This window comes from Agelaius phoeniceus, chromosome 5, assembly GCF_051311805.1.
Source record: "Agelaius phoeniceus isolate bAgePho1 chromosome 5, bAgePho1.hap1, whole genome shotgun sequence".
In the NCBI taxonomy this organism is placed as follows: domain Eukaryota; kingdom Metazoa; phylum Chordata; class Aves; order Passeriformes; family Icteridae; genus Agelaius; species Agelaius phoeniceus.
In genome coordinates this window covers 59,582,012-59,589,596 of record NC_135269.1, presented here as the reverse complement: position 1 = coordinate 59,589,596, position 7,585 = coordinate 59,582,012, and positions in this window count along the sequence as shown.

Sequence of the window (7,585 nt, the reverse complement as noted above, 5' to 3'; positions counted from 1 at the left end):
GAAAAAATATACCCCAGTACCTTTGCAGTCATTAAAGAGCACATTATTCAAAAGTATTAGACATGATTGGAAGAAAATATCCATCAATGTCTTGTACATGAAAACCATGGGCTCAGAAAGGCTGTAAGCCAAAGGCTAGGAAAGGAAGGAAGGAACAATATAACTGGGGAAGTAACTATCAGTGTTTGCATCATTCTCACATTCTTTCCCTAACCTTCCTCAGATTCTTGAATATAATTCCAGCATAAGAAATATGTTGCTCAAGAACATGGTTCTCGCACATCACAGATCATGTCATTTTGTAGTATTGATTACGTTGTTTCCCGAGGCACTCTATTTAAAGTACCATCACTGTTAAAATAAGTGTGAATTTCATTCCCTTGTCTCAAACCAAACAATTTTTAAAGCCTACTACCAGTTATTTTAAAACGTTATTAATTGGATCTTATTTCTTGATACCATGTGGCTGAGCATCTCAATGAATGAATTCTTTTTGTGATACTCTTCGGCCTGTGCTGCCATTTTCCTTCCTACCAGATTTGTGCATTACCAGATGAGCTGACAGGACAAATTCACTCCAGAACAGAGAGAATCACAATTGATTTTTATTTTTTTTTTGTGTTGAACTTGCCACAGGATACAATGCAATGTTTATATTGGATTCATGTATTATGCTGGCCTAAGGAGGACACAATACGTGATCCAGCATAAAGTCCATGGAGAGAAAAGTTACCCTTGCAAATCCTTTGAGTGAGTTAGAGGGAGTTGATATGTATGCTTGTATGTCATATGGATGTGGCTTTATTAAATAGTTACAGCAGCTTTACTGTGTCATTGGACAACGTCTTAGTCAGGCTCCTTCTTATTTGTTCTCTTTGTCCAAACGAATCTTGCAAAACCTACTGCCCGCTGTGTTTGTTTTAATGGAAAGAGACAGAACCCGTTTTCTTTATTTTTTCACGTCGTCTTCGGCACTTTCACAGGGCAGAGGAGAGAGAGCTTTAGACACTTTAGGTGGAAAAGATCTTGATCTCTCTGTTTCAGTGAAAGTTGCGAGCAGCCAATTATTATGTAGATTTAGCTGTTAGCATTAACACCTCCTTTTGAATCTCTCTTTTGTTCTCCGAGTTAGGCATGGGCTTCAGAAGCCTGCGAGGCTTATCTCCGCCCAGCTCCCTTACCCCTGGCCAGGGCCCTCGTCCCCGCCGCAGGGGGGTCTGGCGGTGGCGCGGGTGCCGCGCTGGGAGCGGGCACAGACCCGGCGGGGGCAGCGCGGAGTTGGCCGCCTCACCTCACAGCACAGGAGCTGAATATTTTTATTGCGCTGCGATCCTGCCCCGACTTGCACCTGCTAGAAGTCTGCCATATTAGTTTTGGCGGCATCGTTTTCTTTTCCTTGAAAGTATTTGTTATGTTATTCAACGTAGATTCAATTCAAAACACCTCAAGTGTGATTTATATAAATTCCTCCAAATATTCTAATTATTTATAGTTTCATAGCACTTGGTTCACAGCATTTCTTATAATCATTTTAAAATTCTTGTGAATTCATGTCAGCACACAATAAATATCAAAACTGGATCATTTGAAGACATTAATTATTTTGACCATTTTCGGTAACATTGCTACAAAGAAAGAATAAAAATGGATTGATAGTATCTTGAGAGCTGGGCTTTTAGATTGCATGTTTTAAAATCAAAGACTCTCTGTAGCTATAGATACCCTTCATTTTAATACAGGCACAACGACAGATACTAGCAGAGGTTCTGACCCTGCACATGATCTGCATTATTATAAAGGCTCTCCACAAAAGAGGCGAGTTCATTCATCCTCGGTGAACCTGCAAGGGCTCCAGGTGGATGAGTAGCATATTTAGCAGAATTTTAAGATTATCTTTCAGAAATGCTGTGATGTTTTAATGTGTTTGTTGTCACAGAGACATATACAAGCGTTATCAGCCAGCAATTGAATTAAATATTTTCTAAAATATCCAAGTGACCCAAATTTTCATTGTAAAGTCAAAAAGTAGTCGAAGTTAACAAATCATCTATATTTGATCCCCACTCCCCTCAGCTATTTTTGGAAGGCTCCTCCAAATAAGAAATGCTAATGGTTCAATCTTTTACTGACTTAATTAAACCCATGGTGAGCCCTAACATGGTCACTTACTCCAGTTTGTTTGGTTTAGTTTATACAGGCTATTATTCAGTTTAAGCTCAGCGAGCCATTGTTGCTCTCATTTAAGAGAATCCACATACGGGTTACTATTGGTCTAATTAAAGCCATATAATTAAGCTAGAATTTTAACTGTCTATTAGCATTCTCTTACATCTGCATTTTGAGTCGTGAGCTTTCAACACTGGGAACTCAAAGTTAAAGTCCCACTGCATTGTCTGGAAGGAGCTGCTTAGTGCTCGGCATTTGCAATTCATGGCCCGAGCCATTCATTTTTCCCTTGCAGGCAGTGAGAACTGCAAATGGCCCATCACTTTGGAAAAAGTGATCATTATTTAGAAGTGTAAATGAAGATGCCAGAGGCTAACCTCAGGTTTTGTCCGAAACAAAGACTGGTGTCTCTGGTCTGTAGCGATGGATTGGACGTGTCATAACAGAGAAACACCACATTTATCCTCAACATTACATGCACCGGAATCATCTTCCTTTTCATATTCTTTATATTCTCCATTCCTTTTCTGGCTTCTTCCTGATCCAGATTCTTCCTGGTTGTCCCTCCCTGTCTGAAAGCTGAATCACTGAAATTCCTGCCCATTTGCTTCCTGCCAGTACGAGATGGTATTTCCAAAAGCACCACTTCCTCCCACTGACTAATATAGTACAATATCCTACAATACCGGTTTGCTTTGCTCGCTGTGTGTTCTGTTTTATCCCACAATGTTTGTAGAATTAAACAATTTAGGTACAAAATGGATAAGATGTAGATCTTGTTATGTACAGGCCACATACAATAGCAAATGAAAACTAAATTAGAAAACAATAGAGAAAACTGAAAGGCTGGGACTCCAGTACTAATGTAAGAATTATTGTTAATAAAACATTGCTGGAAATGGTTGCCAGGCATAATCTCTATTTGCATAGAATTTGAACCAACACCAAAATAAAAAGAACACCAAAAACGTCCAGCTCACCAAGGCAGAGATTGTAGAAATGACTTTCCCCACCAGCAAGCATTTCCTAGCAGACTGTTCTTGTTCCAGGAGAGGTTTAATCATGTGTAGATGAAGAGTTTTCCAGTTTTCCATACAGAAGTGGAAAGATTAGATAGGGATTAAAATATTAACAGAGGAAGACAAGTGGATTGCAAGAAAATGCTTCACCTGATGGCAAACTGAATCACACATATTTTAAATCACTGAAGTCTGATGTAGGCTAGCTGTCAGCATGGATATGGGCATTTCACCTATTTATCTCCACTGATTTCAGAAAAATGTTATGCTTAGTTTCAATAGGTATCCTCTTAGAATCCTGATTACATTGAAATTAAATCTATCACAGTTGTAGATATATTTTCAGTCAAAATTATAATTTCCTTACACCAATCTCTTCTTTAAATTAACCTACAGTTATGTCACATCCAGAGCAGAAGTGGGGAGATGTGACAAAAACAAATTGGTCATTGTTAAGTTGGTTCCACTCCTATGCAGCCTCCTCTTCCTCCTTATGGGCTATCTTCCAGTACATTACCTTTCCTGTAAGTTACTCACCACTTCATATTTGGAATCAAATCCCTAGTTCCTTCCACTTCAAACAGCATCTCCAGGTTCTGATCCAAAGATACACCATTTAGTTACTGCTGGTAAAAAGGTATTATTTTCAGCAGTACTTCATGTGCTGATATTAAAGATGAACAAAGCTAGTGAAACTAGGTTAAAGAGTTTTCACTGGGAAACCATTTGGATATAGAGCTACTGGTTATCTGGCACATCCATGCTTGACTTCAACTCTCTCACTATCACTCAACCCAGTTGTCTCAAACTATGGCTAATACAGTGTAGGATTTCTTTAGTATAATTCATTAACACTACTGCCTTCTGTAGAGCTGACTAATCAAGCACTGGTAGAAAAACATGAGCCATAATCTCCCAAAAGTGATGTAAGCCCTGAGCTGTTGTTTGCTTTAAATTTATCACCAAAATAACTATTCTGAATATTCTGACATCTATGGCAGGATAAAAATGTTTTGGAATTTTGAAAATATCTTCAGGACAAAACCCCTCTTTCCTGTCCAGGCTTAGCTGACATGGAGATACACTTCACCAAGCCCAACAGTTTCTGCATTTGAAATGCAGAGCCCTATAAGGTGACAGGAACAATCCTGGGAGCAGAACAGGCAGGCTGCTTGACCAGGGAAGGCACAGACCACGGGAGCTGAGGGGGACAACACAGGCAGGAGTACTGCCTCACCCCCGGGTGTCAGGAAGGTGTGTTGGTGAGCCCAGATCAGGAGCAGGTCTGGAGGCAGTGGTCAGGGTCAGCCTCAGGCCACTGATCAGCCAGGAGGACTGTCATGATGAATCAGCTCTGATGCCAAGCCAGGAAGTCAAGTCAAACCAGGGTGGCACAGTCCAGGTCAGAAGAAGGAGGTTTGAGAGGAAGTGCAGACTCAGCTGCAGGCAGAAGAGCTTTAACTTAAAAGCAGCTCCCAAGGGAAGAAGAGGCAGGCCCACTCCCTTTCCTTTGCAACAACTCTTACCAGCAAAGAAGATGAGCTGGATTCAAACAGCCATTTTTTTTTTAAGCTGGGAGAAGCACTGAGTAAATGGTCTGAATAGACTGAAGGTCCATCTGTGATAGTGGCCAGCTGTAGAATTGGCTTCACCCTCTTGGTTTTGCCCTGTAGGCCAGGTACTCTGAATGAACAAGAAGCTTTGCTCCTAGCTGCCTTCTGTATGTTCTTCTCCTCTTACACCCAGGTAAAGAGAGAAAAAAGAAGAACCAGCACCACTATGACTGCAGCACTCAGATTCCATCCCTCTCCCCATCAACAGTGTGAGAATTGACATCACCAACTTCTAAAGTTTCACCTCATTATTTTTGGGAAGAGACACGGACTGTAACTACTGCTGCACCCCACAGCTTAGTACAGCTGCCCCCATAAATCATCACCTGAAGAAATTGCTCCCACCATTCCCAAGGGTTGTTGAGGTCATCTTTATTTCATTATGTGCATCACTACCCTTTTCAGCTACTACTTCTCTCTGTCAAGCTAATACCTCATTTTTTAACCCAAACAACCCCCATTCATCTTTCATTTCCTCTCCCTATAATGTTCCTCTTGCACGCAGTTCCTTCTGTTTTCAATCCATTTTCATTTTCCTCTTTGTCCCCTTTTTATTTTTCTTTCACCTGCCACCAAACCATGTCATTCCTTTCCACCTAGACCTAGAAAAGTTGTGAGTATGAAATTTAACATGGTAAGGAAACAATTTAGCATGGTAAAGAAACAATTCTGTACAAGGATTGAGTGCTTAGACTTCTGGCCTGTGAAAAACATGTTTATGGGAAGAAAAATGGGGAATGGTTGTCTGCTGTTTCTTTTAATTCAAGATATAGAAAGTGAAAAATCACATTCTCAGGTGGTGAACAAGAGACACTCTTCAATGCAGTGCATAATTGAGCTGTGGAAGTAATTACAAGATGCCAAGGGTTTCAAAAGCTTACATGATCCAAAGAATAATTAGACAAATTCATGGTTAAAAATAATTTAACAACAACTATTAAAAGAAATCCTACCAGAGGATCAGGCCTTGGCCTGGATGTGCTGGTGAGAAGCTTGGGTGTCTCCCCAGGATTTAACCTGGAGGATAGCCTGGAGATGCTAATCCTCCTCCAGGTAACATAAGTGGCAGTTGCAGTTTTGGGCATGATGAAAATAATAATTAACATTACAAGGCTAGATAAAATTAGAGTTCTGAAGGATACTGCAACAAGGCCTAGTTTGAGGGTGGGAAGCATGGTGGAGACAGAGACCCAGGGCTCCCCTCTGGGCCAGCTGAGTGAGCGAGTGAAAACTAAATCCTATAAAGGAATTTGTGATTTTTGTTTACAAATTTTTGCACTTATTAATTTTAAAATGAATAAATACTGGAAAAAGACATCTGTCATCACTTATGTAACCCATAAGCAGGCCTCAAAGACTATAATTAGAAAGGGGGAAAAAGGAAGAAAATTAGAATCTTACCATAACCAGTTTCAACTGGGAATATGTTAATATAAGGTGGTACCTCCTGAACAAAGTAGTTTACCATGAGAAAATAGAAATTTATAAGGCTGAGAAAAATATCCAACTTGTCCTGTCCTATTGCAGCAAGTGAAGGATGTAATCACATGCTATCTAAGTGTGATCTGAAATGCCTATAGAAAATTAATGAATTTTTGTTAAAGAGAAAAGGGGCATTCTGGTTTCAGATGGTGTGAATTTGTGTTTAAAATACACTAAAGCTGATAGTGTGCATGCTCCAGGATTGCATTCTTGGATTTTTACAGGCACTGACATACATGTGCTCCTCCTCCATTTTCTAAGCATTAGGTGTACTGAGGTGACACAAAGGAATTCTTCTGTATCCACTACAAGCAGAAAAAACATTAAGTGCCAGTAATGAGAGATTCATCACATTTCACCCAAGACAAATGGAGATCACTATCAATATAAAGCAAAGGGAGAACAAGAGACCTACCATTCTGAAGAGATAGATGTCTGTCACTTCCCTAAAGATTTTTTGACAGAATGTGGGCCAGCCATGGGCTGTAGAGATGTTCACTCTGGTTACCTGTGGAAAACACAGGAAGATACTGGAATCAGGCATCCTGAGTGCCAGGACAGGCAGATGTGTTCCAGACCATTCACCTGTGCACAGTAAACCTCCCCACACTGAGTGTTGCTCTGAAAATAAGGCCACCCTTAGGGAAACAGTGCTTCAGTTAAAGCCAAACAGCTGCAGGGTACATATTTGTAGATAGCTGTTAGCAGCTGGCCAGCTGTCTGCCTGCAAAGACTCCAATAATGTCTAGGTTATTGTATCAAGACTGAATAACTAATAAAAGGATTTGGTTATGTGCCACGTGGCTGTAAGAGCACATGCAAGAAAGCCAACCATTGAATACAAACCATAAACAAGCTACCTGTCATAAAACAAACATCACACAAACAGCAATAACATGCCTGACTGAAAAGGAATGGGAATATACCCTCTTCATTGCACAGTGCCATATTCCTTCACCATAGTCTAAAAGGTTCTCATCTGAATTCTTATCATTTGTCACCGCAAGGCTGTGAGCACAAGATATTCCCTGTCTGTTACATCCCTGCCTAGTTCCTATGAGTCATTTATTTCCTAGTTGCCTGTTCTACATCCCTGATGCCTTAGCCCCAGCTCTGTGCATAGATTTCCTCCTTCTCCTGATAGATACTTTGGAGGTCACTGCAAGCAGCAGCAACAGAGAAGTCATTGGCTACACTAGTGTCGCAGGCAGAACTCTCCTGCCTTTGGCCCAGCGCTGTGGTCTCCATCATCACTGCAGAGTGGCTGAACACAGTAAGACCTGTTCCCCCACATGGGACAGCTCA